This window comes from Bidens hawaiensis, unplaced genomic scaffold (assembly GCF_021521415.1).
Source record: "Bidens hawaiensis isolate Kalapana, Puna unplaced genomic scaffold, B.hawaiensis_p1.1 tig00004474_1, whole genome shotgun sequence".
In the NCBI taxonomy this organism is placed as follows: domain Eukaryota; kingdom Viridiplantae; phylum Streptophyta; class Magnoliopsida; order Asterales; family Asteraceae; genus Bidens; species Bidens hawaiensis.
Genome location: NW_027491269.1, coordinates 2,125,729 through 2,143,271, shown reverse-complemented (window position 1 = coordinate 2,143,271; position 17,543 = coordinate 2,125,729). Strand labels below are relative to the sequence as shown.

The following is a 17,543-nucleotide window of genomic DNA, read 5'->3' as shown; positions in this document are numbered from 1 at the left end:
GAACCCAATTATTGGAAATGGGATGGCCCTAAGTTTCAAGCTAAGATGAGAAAGAATCCCAACAGGGCCACTTCTTCAGGTATACTCATGATAGAGTTGTTTTCTTTCACTAGAAATGCATGGGTGTTTAACATTGGGCGTGGAAATCACATTTGCAATGAGTTGCAGGTACTAGAGAAAATTAAGCACTTGAGAGATGAATAGGAGCACGTGAAGGCTGAACCAATGAGAAGATTCCATTAGGATATTCCTTAACCGCACATGGTCAACTGTTAAACCCAATCAGAGGGAACCACGTGTTCCTTAATGAAAGGTTCTTTTGACAGTGACAACCCATCCAATAATTCTTTATCCCTCCTAGCTATAAATACCTTCATACAATCAACAAAGATGCGCACACATGTTTCATTAATCACACAATATTATTCAATACTTTCTCCTCTCATAAATGATGTTAATTTATCTAAATTGCAACCAAGCCCTCGATCATTAAAATCTACCCCCTTTTTTTAGCTAAAACTTCATAAAACCATCAAGTAGATCTACAAATTCACTTATAACATAAGTCCAAATATTAACTAGGTTACAGTAAAGTACAAAATAAGGTTTATTTGATAAATAAAACATGTATAACTTAGACTACATCAACCACTGTCGATCCGTATTACACGATGACATATGCACGAGGATATCTCACTTCCTTGTCTAATCTAGAGTTTCTCATCTATTTATATAATGCAATTATTATATCCAAACAAATAATAATTATATGTTAAATGTTTTTAGGTTGTCGTCTTACAAGAAAAACAAAAGGCTATTAAAGAACTAAACACCGAAGTGCTCCTAAGAGACTGGGTTGGAAAGGTGGAGAGACTATGAAAGGAAATTGATGAGGACAGCAAAAAAGATGAGATGACTAGAACAAACCATGCAAAAGGTCAGTTTAGACGGCAGTAATTTTATGTATACTATATAAAAACATTTTATATTTAACTTTGTAAGGCCCCGTTACCGGTAGCCCTACTTTCGTGTTGGATTTACTCATAAACGCAGTTCTAATATCAGAGTTAATTAAAAACATTCGCGGAATATAAAACTTTAATAAAACATTCCATAACAATTCAAAACTTGTCTTAAACAACCAACTTGTGTTTCGAAAACTAAGTAATTAAAACATAACACGCCCTGAGCCTTCCGATGCCAGCCTCTTATTCAATGCCACGTGTCTCCTCAAGCGAGCTGCCTCATTCTACTCACCTGCGTGCATACTAAAAGTCAGCTACGCTGAGTGAGTTCTAGTTAATCATACATTATACAATACACACAAACTTATATTCTTTCATTCATACTTTCATACTTTCTTTTGTACTAACTTGCTTTCATATCTTACGTTATAAAGAGCATTACGCCCTACATTCCTCGAGTATTATTAGGGCTCGGTACCCTCCTTCCTCGAGTATTATTAGGGCTCGGTAGCCTCCTTCCTCGAGTATTATTAGGGCTCGGTACCATCTTTCCTCGAGTATTATTAGGGCTCGGTACCCTCTTTCCTCGAATATTAGTATGGTTCGGTTTCCTAGTTCTCGAATATTAGTAGGCTTCGATTCCTTCTTCGTTACCATACAACCATACATCATACCTCGAGTATTATTAGGGCTCGGTATCCTTTTCGTAACAATACAACCATACAACCATCATTTCCTTCTTTTATTAACTTTATCACGTTCATACACATAAGCATACATATCATACTTACCTTATACATAACGTTACAACCTGACAGTACGTGCAATATCCGAAGATCGTTCACGTACCATCAAGCAATCATTCATACAGTTCACATTATTCACATAAGGCATACACTTATCTCTTAGGATAAGCGTATTAACAAACATATTGAGTATGCACACAGCCCCGAAAACATAACACATAAATGGGGTTAGAAACTCACCTGAATCCTGTTACGCTCTCCGTTAATCGTTATTCCCTTCTTGAGCTATGCACGGCTAACTGTATAATATTTACATGTATCAATTAACTACTACTACTCATGTTGTATTTCTATCTTTATATAACCCACAACGAACGGGGGTCCGGGGGCAGCGCCCCTGGCAGCGGGGTCTAGGGGCGGCAGCCCCTAGCAGGGTCCAAGGGGCAGAGCCCCTGGCTGGGGTCGTTATAAAAATTTTATTTCCATTAACTGTCTTAACACATTTTTTAGTAGGTTTTTAATTTATTTTCTCATTCGCTAACTCCAGCGAACTTAACATTAAGCGAACTTAACATTAAGCGAACTTACTGTAAGCGAACTTAATGTTAAGCGAACTTAACATTAGGCGAAGTTAAGCATTCAGCGAACTTAACTCAGGCGAAGTTAGCATTCAGCGAACTTAACTCAGGCGAAGTTAGCATTCAGCGAACTTATCACCAGGCGAAGTTATGGCTTGGCGAACTTACTCAGCGAACTTATGTACTCGGCGAAGTTGATTAGTTATGCGAACTTGCGTGCAAGCGAAGTTCGCTTGCAGGCGAAGTTGTTCAGCAGTGGTTACTGTTCGCTCTAAAACCCTTAATCATAATCGTTTAACACGAAATCCAGGAATATGGTATTTAACTAACCCGTGACTATGCCTATAGTCGTTTTTGGTTAAGATTTGACCCGAAAACACGTAAAGTTTGGACCTTTAATTTCAAGAACGTTCAATACAAGATCTACGGTTTATCTTAAACGAACCGTACATGTTTATGGGTTTACTAGGTTCGTCCTAGCATCAAGTTCGCTACTTTACGCTTCGTTTAGATCCGATCTATTATCGTTTCAAGTTTCAAGGCTAAACGTTCAATAAAACGTAAACTTTAAAGGTCAAGAACATACCTTTTGTGCTCGTTCGATCTTGGTTAGCTTGTTTGGGAACTCTAGATCTCGTGTAATAAAGATCTAATACCAACTAACGTTTAATCTCTCTCGGATCTTGCTCGTTTCACTCTCTCGGCCGCCGGCCGTATGTGGTGGTGTATGTGTGTGTGTTTTGAATGTATAGAGAATAAGATGGAAATGAATGATGGTTTAGGGTTTAAGGGTGATTTAAGGAGGTATTTATACCCCTTAAGGCTCATGGACCTAAGGCCCATTACCCTTAATCCATCTTAATTAAATCCAAGTCCATGATCTTTTCCATACTAGATGTTAGTTAATATTATTAAACGCACGACAATTTAACGCAACTTTCTTTATTTATTATTAGAATATTTAGGATGTTACAAAACTAAATTTTAGTGTGATTATAATCTTATTTGGTTTAACAGTGCATTCTTTATGTTTTGTAAATTTAATTTTCAGAATTAATTATTTTGTTTTCATGAAAATATAAAATTATTAAAAGTATTCTTTTTTTAAATTTAATAGTTATCATTATCGATGGACTCCCGAGAGCAACCTAACGGTAAATTTAACTTAAATATTTAAATTGTCTGTAAAAACTGTCGAGGCATTCTATTGCTAATGTATATATCTTAATCGGTCACCTTGGCAAACCTACAAAAGTTGTCGGTAATGTAATCTATCAGTGATTCCTCGCCACATATGAGGTACTTATAACTAATGGATTTTTCGGTAACTCTCACCAATAGATTGATGACATTGACGATTCTCTTTAATTAGTTTTGTACTAATAATTTTCTTTGTCCACAATGTTAACATAGTAAGTATATATATATAGAGGTGGGTTATAATAAAAAGAAATAGTTTTCTAGGAAGAGTAAGAATAAATCCAGGCCCTTGGATCTAGAATCTAGTGGTTGAGATTGGTAGTTTCAAAATAGCAAATAGTTTCCTAGGATCAAGGATTTAGGCAACATAGTTTCCTAACTTTAAATTTTATGTCATTCCTACTCTTCCTACAAAATTATGTATTTTTATTTTAACCTTTTTCTATATATATATAATATATATAAACGAAGATATAAAAATCCTATGTGTCGCGATGTGGTCGCTCCCCCTTTTTTTGGAGTCACCAGATTTGCTTGATTTTTAAATGGAGGTTTCTCATGCATTTGACCCGAATTCATTGGTATGGGTCTTACCAAACCCAGATATTCCTTAAACGGGTTATAACATCTCATTAAATTAAAAATTATTTTCACCAAATTATTGATGTAAAAATCCTATAAAATAGGATATAATAAAAATTGATATTTTATTTATTTTAAAAAAGATATATATTATTTAAATTAAAAACTAATTTGATAGTAAAAAAATTAAACGGGTCTTGAGTCTTTTCAAACCATAAGTATATTATTAACTTTCACAAATATTATTTATAATTAAAATATCAATTTTATAGTAAAAAAAATAAGCTATCCTTGGGTCTCATCAAAACCATATAGCTTTTAAACCGGGTTATAACATCTCATTTATTTATGAAACAATTTATTATCAAACCATAAGTATATTATTAACTTTCATACAATAAAAAAATATAAATTCAAAAAATAAATAAATATTAAAACAAACAATATAAAACAACCCCCGTAATACGTGGGACAAAAACTAGTATATATATATATATATATATATGATGAGTATCATTACATAACTGCTAAATTATTTAAGAACTTGAAGGAACCCTTGAAAACTAACGTTTTTTATAAAAAAATTTGTATGTTAATGTTATTTGAGTGTAGCTTTATCATTTTTAATATATATATTTACAATTTCAATTTTGAAAATTAGCTTTTATACATATCTATGTTTTGTTTTACACTTATGTAAATTTGTTAGTATACAAATTTTACAAATATGTAAACTTGTGATTAATATATGTAATCAATATTTTTTATATAAAATATGATAAAACTACTCTTAAATAATGTTAATATATATAAAAAATTAAAAAAAATGTTTGGTTATTTAGAGTTCCTAATAGTTCTTAACTTTTTTAGAGTTCTTAAATGATACTAACCCTATATAAAAAAAATCATAAAATAAAAAAAACACAAGAATCAAAAAAGTAAAAAAACCAAAATTCTTATTTTTATCATCCCGAATTCATATATATATATATATATATATATATATATATATATATATATATATATATATATATATATATATATATATATATATATATAAAACTCGGTTTAGCTAAATTATATACACATATGTATAATATATACATATATGTACATTTACATGTTTTTTTACACATGTGTATAATTTAAGATAAATGATACTGTACATATGTGTATATTACGTAACTAAAGATTATATAAAATTATACATATGTGTATAATATGACGTTTTTTTTATTTTTTTATTATTTTTTATTTTTTTTAATGAAACTGGAATGAAATATAAGAATTTTGGTCTTTTTACTTTTTTAAAATTTTTATTATTTTTTGTTTTATGATTTTTTTAAATATTTTTTCTAAATATGTTTTTAGTGGTCTAAAATGGTTCTCAAAGTTCTAAATTTGCAAAGGGTTCTCTTAGGATCCTTATCCAATATATATATATATATATATATATATATATATATATATATAGATAGATAGATAAAAGATCCAATACAATAATCCCTAATCATACATTACGTACGCGAGTTCCTACACTATTGATTTCAATCACGCGATGGCAATATTGTAAATTTCATCAACTATGATCCACTACTCCCATCGATTCTGTCCGCCTTCACTATCACCGTTCATCAATTCCTCACCGTCCAACGATTGTATTCTCCGTCGCGACCATCGACGTTACCGTCGTGAACACCATCTTCCTCTGTCACGAGTTGTTCACAGGTTAGTTTATCAAATTGATCAATTGAAATTGAAATTGATGAACTAATTGATCAATTAAACTTTGAAATTGATCCAATTAATCATCAATTTGAAGTTTCAGTTATCAATTTTGAGTTTGAGTTCTGGGTTTTAACATTGAATGTATTAACATTAACCTAAAACGTATAAACAGAACGTATAAACTTTTTGTACTGAGCTTTTAAAGTTTAATTGATTTTTGTTCTGAACGTTTAAATAGAACGTATAATACGTTTAAACAGAACGTATAAAGTTTTTGTATAGAACTTCTAAAGTTTTTTGTATAGAACTTCTAAACCTTTTGTTAGAACTTCTAAAGTTTTGGTACAGAACATCTAAACTTTAACGTTTAAATGTGTTCGTTTTGGTCAAAACGTTTAAATTTGTAGTTTTGATCAGAACGTATTAGTTAAACGTTTAAACTTTTTGTTCATTTTTGGTCAGAACGTTTAAACTTTTTCTTCATTTTGGTCTAAACTTTTTACTTTAAAAGTTCTAGACAAAAAATTTAGAAGTTCTGTACAAAAAGTTTAGAAATTCTATACAAAAAGTCCAGAACGTTTAAAGTTTTTGTGCAGAACGTTTAAACATGAACCCTAATCATAGCTCAATTAAGTGTATTATTATGCAATTTCATAATCGATTGATGATTCTAAAGCCTCATACACATCAATTCTATTGATTAAATCAACAATTTTTAATCAATTTGAATATTATTAAACTATAGCGATAATGGGTTTATCGATTTTGATTATGCTTTAGTTTTGTGGATGATTTGATTATGGTTGAAGGCTTGCAGCAAATGACGATCTGTTGTGCGAGAAGTATTTTTTTGATTTAATTACAATTATGCCACCGCGTAGTTTTAACAATTAGGATCTGGTGGTGTAGGGTCTCGCGTACCTAATGTACGATAACCTATTATTGTACGTTAACCCTCCTCTCTCTCTCTATATATATATAATGTACGTATATTTTAGTATGTTGTCGCAGTATCACGATTGGGAAGCTCGTTCATAACGTGATCAAAATATATAAACAAACTCAAAAGTCATGCTTTTGTTTGTTTAGGCTGATGTGACAAATAGGTCCAGCACATGCCAATAAATTATGTAATGTGTCGAGCTTCAGTTAGAAAAACATTTAGGTTGAAGCAACCTATAATTTATAAATTCAAACCAACAGTCATCTATATATATAATGCATTATTTATGGCCCTCCATTCCGACTCCTTGTCACAAACATAATACATAATAGAATAATCACTTCAATAATACATCCAATAACTCAACTTTTGACCACCAGCACATATATAACATTTTAAGACATTCTTCTTATGTACGCAATTAACTATATTCAAAATGTTTGATTAACAACTAATCACCCTTTTCATCATTTTTTCATCTTCAAAGCTACTGGTCACTATGATCAAAATAAAGAAATATTGTTATGGAACTTGTTTCTTCATTTCTATAGCAATCAATATATTATTCAGCATATATATGTATGCAGGTGGAGGAGACAAGAATCAGGAGATAATTAGTTACCGATCATCGTTAACATGGAGTGAGAAAGCAGCGGCCGAGGCAGAGGCGGTTGCGGCGATCAATTGCTCGGGCCATGGTAGAGCTTTCCTTGACAGTTTGGTTTTGGATGGTCAACCTGTTTGTGAGTGCTATGCTTGTTATGGTGGCACAGATTGCTCTGAAATAACTCCTGGATGTGCTGCAGATGCTGAAAGGTTAATTCTTTCTTAATTTCGATCTGTTGACTTTAAGGTTACGTGCTGTTTTAACTATCTGCATATCAAATATCATAGTACCTGGAAATGAGTGTTTCAAAACTGATCTTGAATGTCATGAGGGTTGAATTTTTCTTTACGATAAACATTGAAAATTATATGATCATCTTTAAAGATGAAAAAGTGTTCTAATAAGAATGCTTATAGAGGGCCGAATACAAAGTGATTTTCGGCTAAAGAGCGTTAGAAGTAATCCGTGTCTTTGTTCAAATTAACTTAACGACTAATTGGAAGTTAACGACATTCAAAAAGGAAAAAAAGAGAGTTTGCCCATGTTTTATTATTATTTTTTTATGAACGGCATATGGAAGACTTGAACCCAAGGTCGCCATCCCTTTACTGTTTTAAAGGCTTTGCCTTTACCAATAGACGATTAACCCTGTTGCCCGTTAAATACTAGTTACACCGATATTATCAAATTCAAATAACTTTTATATACTTCTTTAATATTTTTTTAGAATTTTACAAAAAAAGCAGCATATAGTGATGAGTATAGTAGGTTTTGTTGGGTGGCTGTTTAAACAATCACATAGTTAAAGCAATAAGTACTAAACTGTGATAATTGATTATTTGAATTTATTCAGACTAATTCTTTGAACTAAACACCAACTCCTAAGTGCAGCAGTTTATGCTCTTTCCTCAGAAAACTCTTCTTCACCATCCAACGTCCTCGCTTTCATACCGTTCTATCCGGTAACAAGTTTTAGTTACCATACTTTAATATCTCTACTAGATTTATTGTAATTATTTTTGTTGGTCTATATATAGATGTATGAGGGTCAGACTGTGTTTTTCAACTCGGAGAGTTTTAAGTTTGAAGGAGACACAAACTCATGGCAAGCTAATAATTCAACAAATAACATGAATGTAATTGTATTTGGCCACATTTTACACCTATCCCAGGCCCTTCAGATCATGATCTCATGATTTTTACTCTTTCTAAGCTCACAGGCCATGCCGGTACACGTTTTGGGTATGTATGTGTGTTTATATTCGTCATTAGGTACATGCATGGATTTATATATAGGCACGCATTCACTCTATTATGAAGTTGTATAAATACCTTCTTTAACCATAATATATAATAAAGCTGTTAGTGCCTTAATTTGCGGGTTATCTACTATTGAATCAACATATACGTGTGCTGATTATAGATGGGCGATTATCAAAGATAAAGATGTATATGAGAAGGTTTCAAAATACATGATGGCTGATTTGGGGATCTCAAAGGATACTCAACTAAGAGTTTTGAAGCTGCTAAAAGTAGCAATTGAAGAAGATGGAAAACCGCTTTTCGAATTTGCTTATAACAAAATGAAGGAGCGTTGGGACAGATTGACTTCAGTCTTCTCAAAGTCAACTAGATTTTCAATTCAAAAAAGACATCATTTGCGATGCAATTTCTTCAACGTAACTAGGTAACCATCTCCAGGTTAATTTATTTCATGTTTATCTAACCATAATAGTTCATGAAACTTTTAAACCGTTAAATGCTTATTTTAAAACGCAATATCAAACACTCCTTATTAATTTATACTCGTATTATATCAAGTAACTTGAAATTTCTGGTTATACGTGTTCATTAACTACAGCTTATGCATGGGTAAAATGTGAAAGAGAAGAAGACGAAGATTGTGGTGTAGTGCTAGAAGCCAGAAACATCAAGGGACGTAGTGGAAGCACATTTACAGAAAAAGATCGTTATACGCGACTTAGTCTCATCAAGAGCCAAGATGACTTTGAGTTGCTTATGCAAAGACTCAATGAGCTAGTATCTACTGAAAATGGTAGCGTCCAGACAATATGAAAGGCTCAAATGAATCATGTTTACAAGGGATAATTATCATATCTATTAACCTTTTGCATAATAAAAGCTTGTTGGATAATTCTTAAGGCAATCCTAATCTAGTTGCCTGCTTGGATGTAACATGTTATTGAAAAAAATAAGAAAAAAGAATGAAAGAAAGATTTTGTTTCTTACAGATGTATAAAGTTTGATGTTTATATAGAAAAATGTATTTTTTTACCTATGCAACTATTATATATAACAATCGATAAGTCTGATGTCTCTATGCCCTGATTAGACCACTTGTCGGCACCATACTTGTAAATTGCATTTTTGTCTCGTTATTCTCATTTTTTTTGTTTTAGTTCTAGTAGCCATGAAATAACGGAAGCCGACCAAACGTCAATTTTGTGGTTTTTTGTTTGATTGAATTCCGGTATCGTAACAAAGGTGATGGAAACCAACTGGTTCTGCCCGGACCCATCGCCTCAACATCGGGGACCGATAATGCTCAAGTTTTGCCAACATACACCACCCCATTCTTGCACCTCAATTTTTATATTATATGTTTTTCGCTTTGGTACCGTAACGGAAACTGCGGAATGTCTATTTTGTAATTTTAGCTTTGGCATCCTAACACACGTGACAGAAACCGACCGAATTCACGTAGACTTACCACATTTTGTTTTAAACGTGACATGATAACCAACCAGATGCCAATGTTTTCTTTCTTTTAGCTCCGATACCGTAACGAACGTGACGTAAACCGATCAAATTTGCGTACACTCATCATCTCAACGTTCGAGATCAACAAATCGAGTCTTCCCAACGCTTGGGTTTTACCGACCGACGCCACCCATTAGTCCGCCTCAATTTATATATTTCTTTTGTTTTATTTTTGGCTTTTATTGACTGTATCATAAGGCACGACACCGAAACCGATCGAATTTGCGTCGACTTATCGCCTCAACTCCCGGGACCGACAAAACTTAGGTTTTACCAACCTGCCCCACACAACATGCTGAGTAAAACCCTAGTTCATAACATTGTAAGCGCTTGCAAAAACAAATGGTTTAATATCTAGGCTTAGAAGAGAGAATTATTGGGGTTCAAATTTCATATATAACAAGAATTAGAAAGAAAGTTATAATTAAAAAAAATAGATGGAGCTTTTTGTTTATCCATTTGATATTTTCTTTTTTGCTAATGACATAGATAATATCTCTCTTTTGTGTATTAATTTAAATTTAGGGATGTTATAACATGTCGGACACGACACGATAAGACACGATGATCTGTGGCTAAACACGAACACAATACGGTTACTAATCGTGCCATTTTTTTCAAATACGAGCCTGTTTAGTAACATGTTAAGTCCTGTTAATGGACATGTTTAAAGATACAGTGAATAATACGTGTGTAACGAAACAAAATAAGCATAAATGTCTTAATTAATAGATAATCCTTAACGTATTTGAAACAAAAAACCACAAATCAATAAAATACTTGAAACAAAAGACGACAAATTCATAACATAATTGAAAAAAAAAACCATAATAACAAATCATAACATCCATAAATATAATATCGGGTTTTGACGGGCATTAGTGAAATGTCGTTTGTAAGTATGAATTGAGGTTTAAGACTTTAAGAGTGTATGTATATTTATTTTTTTAAAATAAAAATCTACACAGTTTACTATCAGGTTAACATGTTTTTAACCAGTAGAGACACGGATTCAAACATATGTCTTAAACATGTCGAAGTTTTTAAGACACGAAACTTGTTTGTCACACCCCAACCTATAAAATAACATAACGGGGCTTGACATAATTTTTATTACAGCCCAAAAACATTAAAAATATAATAAGTGTCAATTTATAATTTATTCATTCAAATCATCGTACACAGAGTTTCACAAAACAAAATAATTTAAAACATTACATCAAACTCAAACTAACAAATTTTTCTTTGTTTTTATTAAACTTAAGGTATAACTAATGTCTTGCATCTTCAATCATCCAATGTAGCGGCCTGTGATATGCGTAAAAATAGATATATTTTATCAACAATAATGCTGAGCAAGTAATCACACATTTTGAGATATATATAATGATAAAAATGATAATTCCTTGTGATAATGTGTATTACGTCAACTAGCAAAACATAAAATAAAAGCGTCTTTTCAACATGCCACTAGATTCGAACATGTTTACTCGGACGGCGTATGATCATACTATGAGGATGAGATACCAACCAACCATAAAAACAATAAACACATAGTCATATAACATTTAGAAACTAATAACGCAATATCACAATATGCAAATAGTGGAATTGTGTATGAGTATATACTTGTACAATAAATAAATAATAACGTTGTGTACGCATAAAGTCCTCAAAACAAAAATATAAAAAGGGGAGTGTGATTACTCACCTTGATTGGTGAATGAAAAGATCGTGTCTTTGGTTAAGCTTGGGTGAGCCCTAATGAGTAATCTCTAAATGCAAGTAATTAAGGCTTCTTTAGAATATGTTGGATAAATAAAGGTCAAATAAACATATATGTATTAAAATAACACAACTAGAAGTTGAAAAAGAAGCAAGAAAAACAAAATCAGTTTTGGACAGATTTCTGTCACCGATTGCGTAAATGTTTAAAAATATCACTAACTACTAAAAATTTATAATAATCTCCAGTAAACTAAATAATGTGTAAGGAACAACTTTTGTTTAGAAAGTTTATCCATATTCAGACTCGAGATCGGTTTAAATAGTTGATATTCACAGAGTGTACAAACCTGCGCACTAATTTTAAAATAACGATTGTGAAGCCATACGAAAGAACAAAAATACAAATAAATAGTCGTTGGAACCGTAACGCAATAATAGGCTTTTCCTTATATCTTTCCAGTTTTTTATTATGATGAAGATATTGCTCGACCTTTGTCGAACAATTCTGTTGTCAAAATTGGAAACATTGTAAACAACAATGTTTTTTATGCTTTGAAATGAATTTTGATAAAGAAAATTATGCATCACTTGTGGTATGATAAATACAATACGTTTGGTCATGTATCATCAAAATCCTAATAGCTTTTGAATTAAAATAAATAAAATAAACAAAAATTTCAAGAATGTAAGAACTTGTTAAGGTGTGACTATTAAGGATCATCTTGCATCCTTACGTTCTTTGTTCCTCCACCCTATGCACCATAGTGTATAGATTAGGTTTGATAATAAGCATAACTGGGTGATGATCTTAAAACCATTATTACAATAAGATAATAAGAAGAAAAAAAGAACAAATACAAGAAAATATATATGAACGAGACCTTATGCCTATTTTGTGATCTTGAGATGAACAAACACAAGAAAATATAAATTGAAATCTCCATTGGAAGAACTATTATTGGAGAGAGAAGAAAAAGAATGAGCAAAGGAAAATGATGACGATAAGGGGCTATTTATAGTTGTGATTAGAAGATGTTTAACTAGGTAAGTCTTGAAGAGAAAGTTGTGTTTGGAATATGCTAGAAATGTGCTTTTCTTTTAATCAAAGGTGCCAAATAACATTAGATGATGTGATATCATTCCTTCAAGCCACTGAACATGAGATGATTGAGAACCACATGATCAAATAAGATAGACCAAGCTTCCCTATTTTAAATGCTTTAATTGCTCCCATGAGTAATCTGTCTACAAGACCTCAACAACAGCTTCTTATTATTGAAGAACCAACTGGTTTCAACGTAGAGTATCCAAGAGTGTATCATGTTACACCTGCTTTTACTCAATCTACTCAGCCTAGATTCAATGTTCAAGTGTTAGAAGATGGAGACACTTCTTCAATTGCAAGTGGCCATGCTCCCTACGTGCCAAACTATGCAAATCAAAGTAATGAATATCAAGCACTGTTTTCAATGTTCACTGAGTCTTACAATGCTTTTGTTGCAAAGAAATTGATTCATACTAGTGTTGTTCAAGAAGATCTTGAGAATATTGACACTGATGATCTTGAGGATACAGACTCAAAATGGCAAGCAATAATGTTGGCATTGAGAAGTAAGAGGTTATACAATAGGAAATAAAGATCCACATTTACATGACCAAATTATAGAATTTGGTTTGACAAGTCCAAAGCAATATGGTATAACTGTTAACAGTCGGGCCATTTTGCAAGAGAATGCAATCTTCCAAGATAGTACCAGAATCAAGCCAACCAGAACCAGTTCTACCAAAATCAGAACCAACAACAATACCCTTAAAGAAACCAACCACCAAATTAAAACCCCCCAAAGGAAATTCCAGACCAACTTCTAACCAAATCAAAACCAACAGATTATCCCTCAACAACATCACCAACCTCAAAGAAACCAAATCACCCCTGCTATCCAGAATAAAAACAACCAGAATCAACATGGTATTAACAACCATCCAAAAAACCAAGGGAACGTAGCTGTTGCTCAAGAAACACAATATGAGAACTTTGACTGGAGCAATCATGAAGAAGAAATAGAGAAAGCTAATGTTTCATATATGTCAAAGATAAATGAGAATGCTAAATCTTCAAGTTCTTAGGTAATTTCTAAACACTCCACATCTGATTTATTGCTCATTATTGATGATTTGAGAAAGGAAGTGGGTATGTGGAAAACTAAAATTAGTAAGAAAGACAGCATCATAAATGTCTATATGTCAAGTGAAAGATCTTATGAAACATAAATCAGAGGTCTTAAAGAAGACTGTTTGGAAAGCTCCAGAACACAATCAAGGTGCAATATTGAAATAGAAGGTCTCAAGAAATTGTATGTTGAAGAGAAGTTGAGAAACACTCAGCTTCAAGTAAAAGTGGACTTTCTAAAAAATTTGGTCGCTACTGGAAACATATGTGGAAAACTTGAAAAGATCAAGCCTGAAGATAAATACAAAGTTGTTCCACCACCTTTCTGTGACAACTACTCAATGAAAGTTGACAAGGAGAATAGAGAAGCTTATTTGAGCTAGTTCAAGACAACACTCAATGATAAGAAAAGTTCATTTATGAAAAGGTTTTCGTGAATGATAAAGTTGAGTTGTAATGAACGAAAATGATTGCAAATCAGTTGATTCAAGTGAAAATTCCTTGAATAATAAGAATAGTGAGTCAACTGAATCAGTCAAAAGCAGTTCAAGCAATCCGAGTAACCAATGTTTAAGTTGTAGTAGTTGCAAAAATTCTGGAAAAAAAAAACAAGAAAAGATCTATCAAGAAGAAAAGTTCATCTAGGATAATCAAGGAGTTGCCATAAATAACTCCAAAATTGAAGAAATAATATGAATAAATGAGGAAGAATCATAGAGCATTTGATATCCTAAAGAACTATCCAAGAAAGAAAGACCAAATATGGAATGGTACTCAAAGAGTAGTTGAAAATACAAGCCACCACAAGATCAAGTTGTCAAGAATGAAAAGTCATCTGCAGTGAACCCAAAAATTAAAAGGACTGAAGACTCATCAAAGAAGATCAATCACTTTCTACCCATCTATCCTCTGTTTTCTAACCATGAACTATTTGATGTTGATGAAGTTGAATATGTTCCAAGGAGAAGATCAAGTCCTAAAAGAGAAGAAAGATCAAGAAGTCCTCATCAAAGATTAGAAGGAGTAAGCTTCATCAAGGCAAAAGAATTTCAAATATATGATGTTTGTGGGCCTACTCGGATGGATTATGATAAGTACATTTTTGCATAGAAGTCATTAGGAATAACTCTACCCAAGCCAGGTGAGAGATTCAATAAGGAAAAGTCTAATGAAAACCTTGGATCTGTTGGTAGAGTTTGGTGCAAGATCTGTGATGCCTATGGTCATCATAGAAACTCATGTTGGAACAAGAACAAATAATCTTATGTTATTCCTGATTTTAAATTTGGACAAGAAGAAGTATAAAGATTATCTTGTAAAGGGAAAAGACAATAAGAATTTAGAGGTTGTCAAGGTACTATCATGTAATTATAAGGTGACAATATGTAATTAATTATTTTAAATAAACAATTTACAAATCAGTACATCAATTCTTACAATAATACAAACATATCTAAAACATTTTTGTATACAATTTTATCCTATAGGTCATTACTAAATGTTCTTCACCTTGCTAGACAATCAAACCTACAAATGCATACACTTTATATTTTTTTATCAACACGAGGTTAAGTGAGAAAATCACCAGTTTAGAGTACAATATAATAATATATAACTAAAGAGCAAAACTGTTATTTGTGAGTATAATCAATCAGACCATAACATATAAATATTTTAAACAAATAATAATATGTGGGCTAAACCGTTGCCATGCGTATCGGGCGTTGAGTTGTCGGTGAAACCATTGTCATGCGATCGGACGCCGGCCACTGCGCCATAGTGCAATAATAATAAATAATAATGGACCTCCCAGAATGCGATAAATAAACACATAAACAAGTAACAAATAGCAAGTACTCATTCAATTAATACACAACACAATATTAACAGTTTGCATTTGATAGTATAATGTAAAAATGAAGTTTGAATAGAAGGGTACGCATAATCTTCAAAACGTTTAAAATTAGTAAAATAGAGGAGTGATTACTCACCTGATTTGGAGAATAAAACACAAGTGAGGATGTGAGCTGTTAAACCCCTTCTGGATTCACCGACAAGGATTCATAGTTAAATAATATAATATTATGGGTTAATAATAACTGGGATTATATGTATGATGTAGTTAAGATTTCGATGTGATTTGAGTTATGTTTTGTGATTATAATGTTTATTGATTGATCGATTGATCTCTATTGTTATTATTATTACAAAAATCAATATTATTGTTATCATTTGTTTATAGAATTATTATTTATAAAATTACTTGTATTTTATTCTTGATATATTATCAATATAAAATTATATAATTTAAATGACATGAGATATACTTATATAGTAATATATAAATAAATAAATGTTAAATAATTAATTATAATATTTAACTAAATATAAGGCAAAATAAAAATATTTACATAGATAAATATAAACACATAGTTTATATAATAATATTAAATAATTATAATACATAATATATAACTATCATATAATATATATTTTGGAATCTTAAACGAAAATCTACTTTTTTATATATATATATATAGTTAATACGTTTAGATACGCTTGTTATATTTTTTGTTTAAATAATATATATATATATATAAGCAAATTTATAAAGACGTTTCAACAATGAGAAAACACCAATAATGGTGTCGGGTTTAAATAAACTAAAGATGATTTATTATTATTATTATTAAGATATACTTGTAATACATACATAGGATTGATTTCTTTTGAGAACCACTTTTTAAGTTTAAGAACTCAACGCAACACTTTTTTTTGAATTGTTTTTTTACAAATATGTAATACGTAAGTGTAAGTAACGTAAAAATGATTACAGTATTTTTTTACACACCGAATCGACTTATTACACATGTGTAACTAACTTTTCAACTTGTGTAATCATCAAGAATCTTTATTATCTCTCCTGATTAATTTTTTAATATGATTTATTCTCAGCCACATATTCAATATGTAACATCCCGTTTTCTCGTTTCGGTTAATAAAATAAAATGTGAGTAATTATGAGTCGGGCTAGTGTTAGGTTAAATAGATATGGGTTATGGACTTGGATTAATAAGGAAAGACAATGGACTTAAGCCCATGACCCATGATATAAATACCATAATTAACCATTAATTCATTCGTTCTCATCCATTCCATGCACCACACAAAACACACACTTAAGCTCTCTCTAATCTTTCTCATTCTCTAACCAAAACCAAGAAGAAAATCCGAACGTCGATCAAAGGTTATGATAGTATGATATTGTATGGATCCAAACCCGCTAGATACAGTCGCGAAACGACGAGCCGACATCCTAAACCATTAAAGTCACCAGATCCGGATGGAATCAGGTATGAATCGGTCAAAAGATGAGCTTAGGGGTCACCCTAGCTCAGATCTGGATCGAACGGGATGGAAAACAGTGAAAATGGTGTGAAAATACGCTTTTCAGGCCACCCCCTGGCTTGAAGGGGGACACATGACAAGATGAATAAAGAAGCTGACATCCGAAG

The 17,543-nt window shown here is 31.8% G+C and overlaps 1 pseudogene across 1 annotated transcript; it reads left to right on the top strand.

Annotated features, from left to right (window-relative positions):
* The first annotated feature begins 8,572 nt into the window (after positions 1-8,572).
* Positions 8,573-9,446, top strand: LOC143626649 (tryptophan aminotransferase-related protein 3 pseudogene; annotated as a pseudogene). Its single transcript, XR_013152456.1, has 3 exons — positions 8,573-8,591; positions 8,709-9,050; positions 9,211-9,446. The product of XR_013152456.1 is annotated as a tryptophan aminotransferase-related protein 3 pseudogene (transcript).
* The last annotated feature ends 8,097 nt before the right edge of the window (positions 9,447-17,543 follow it).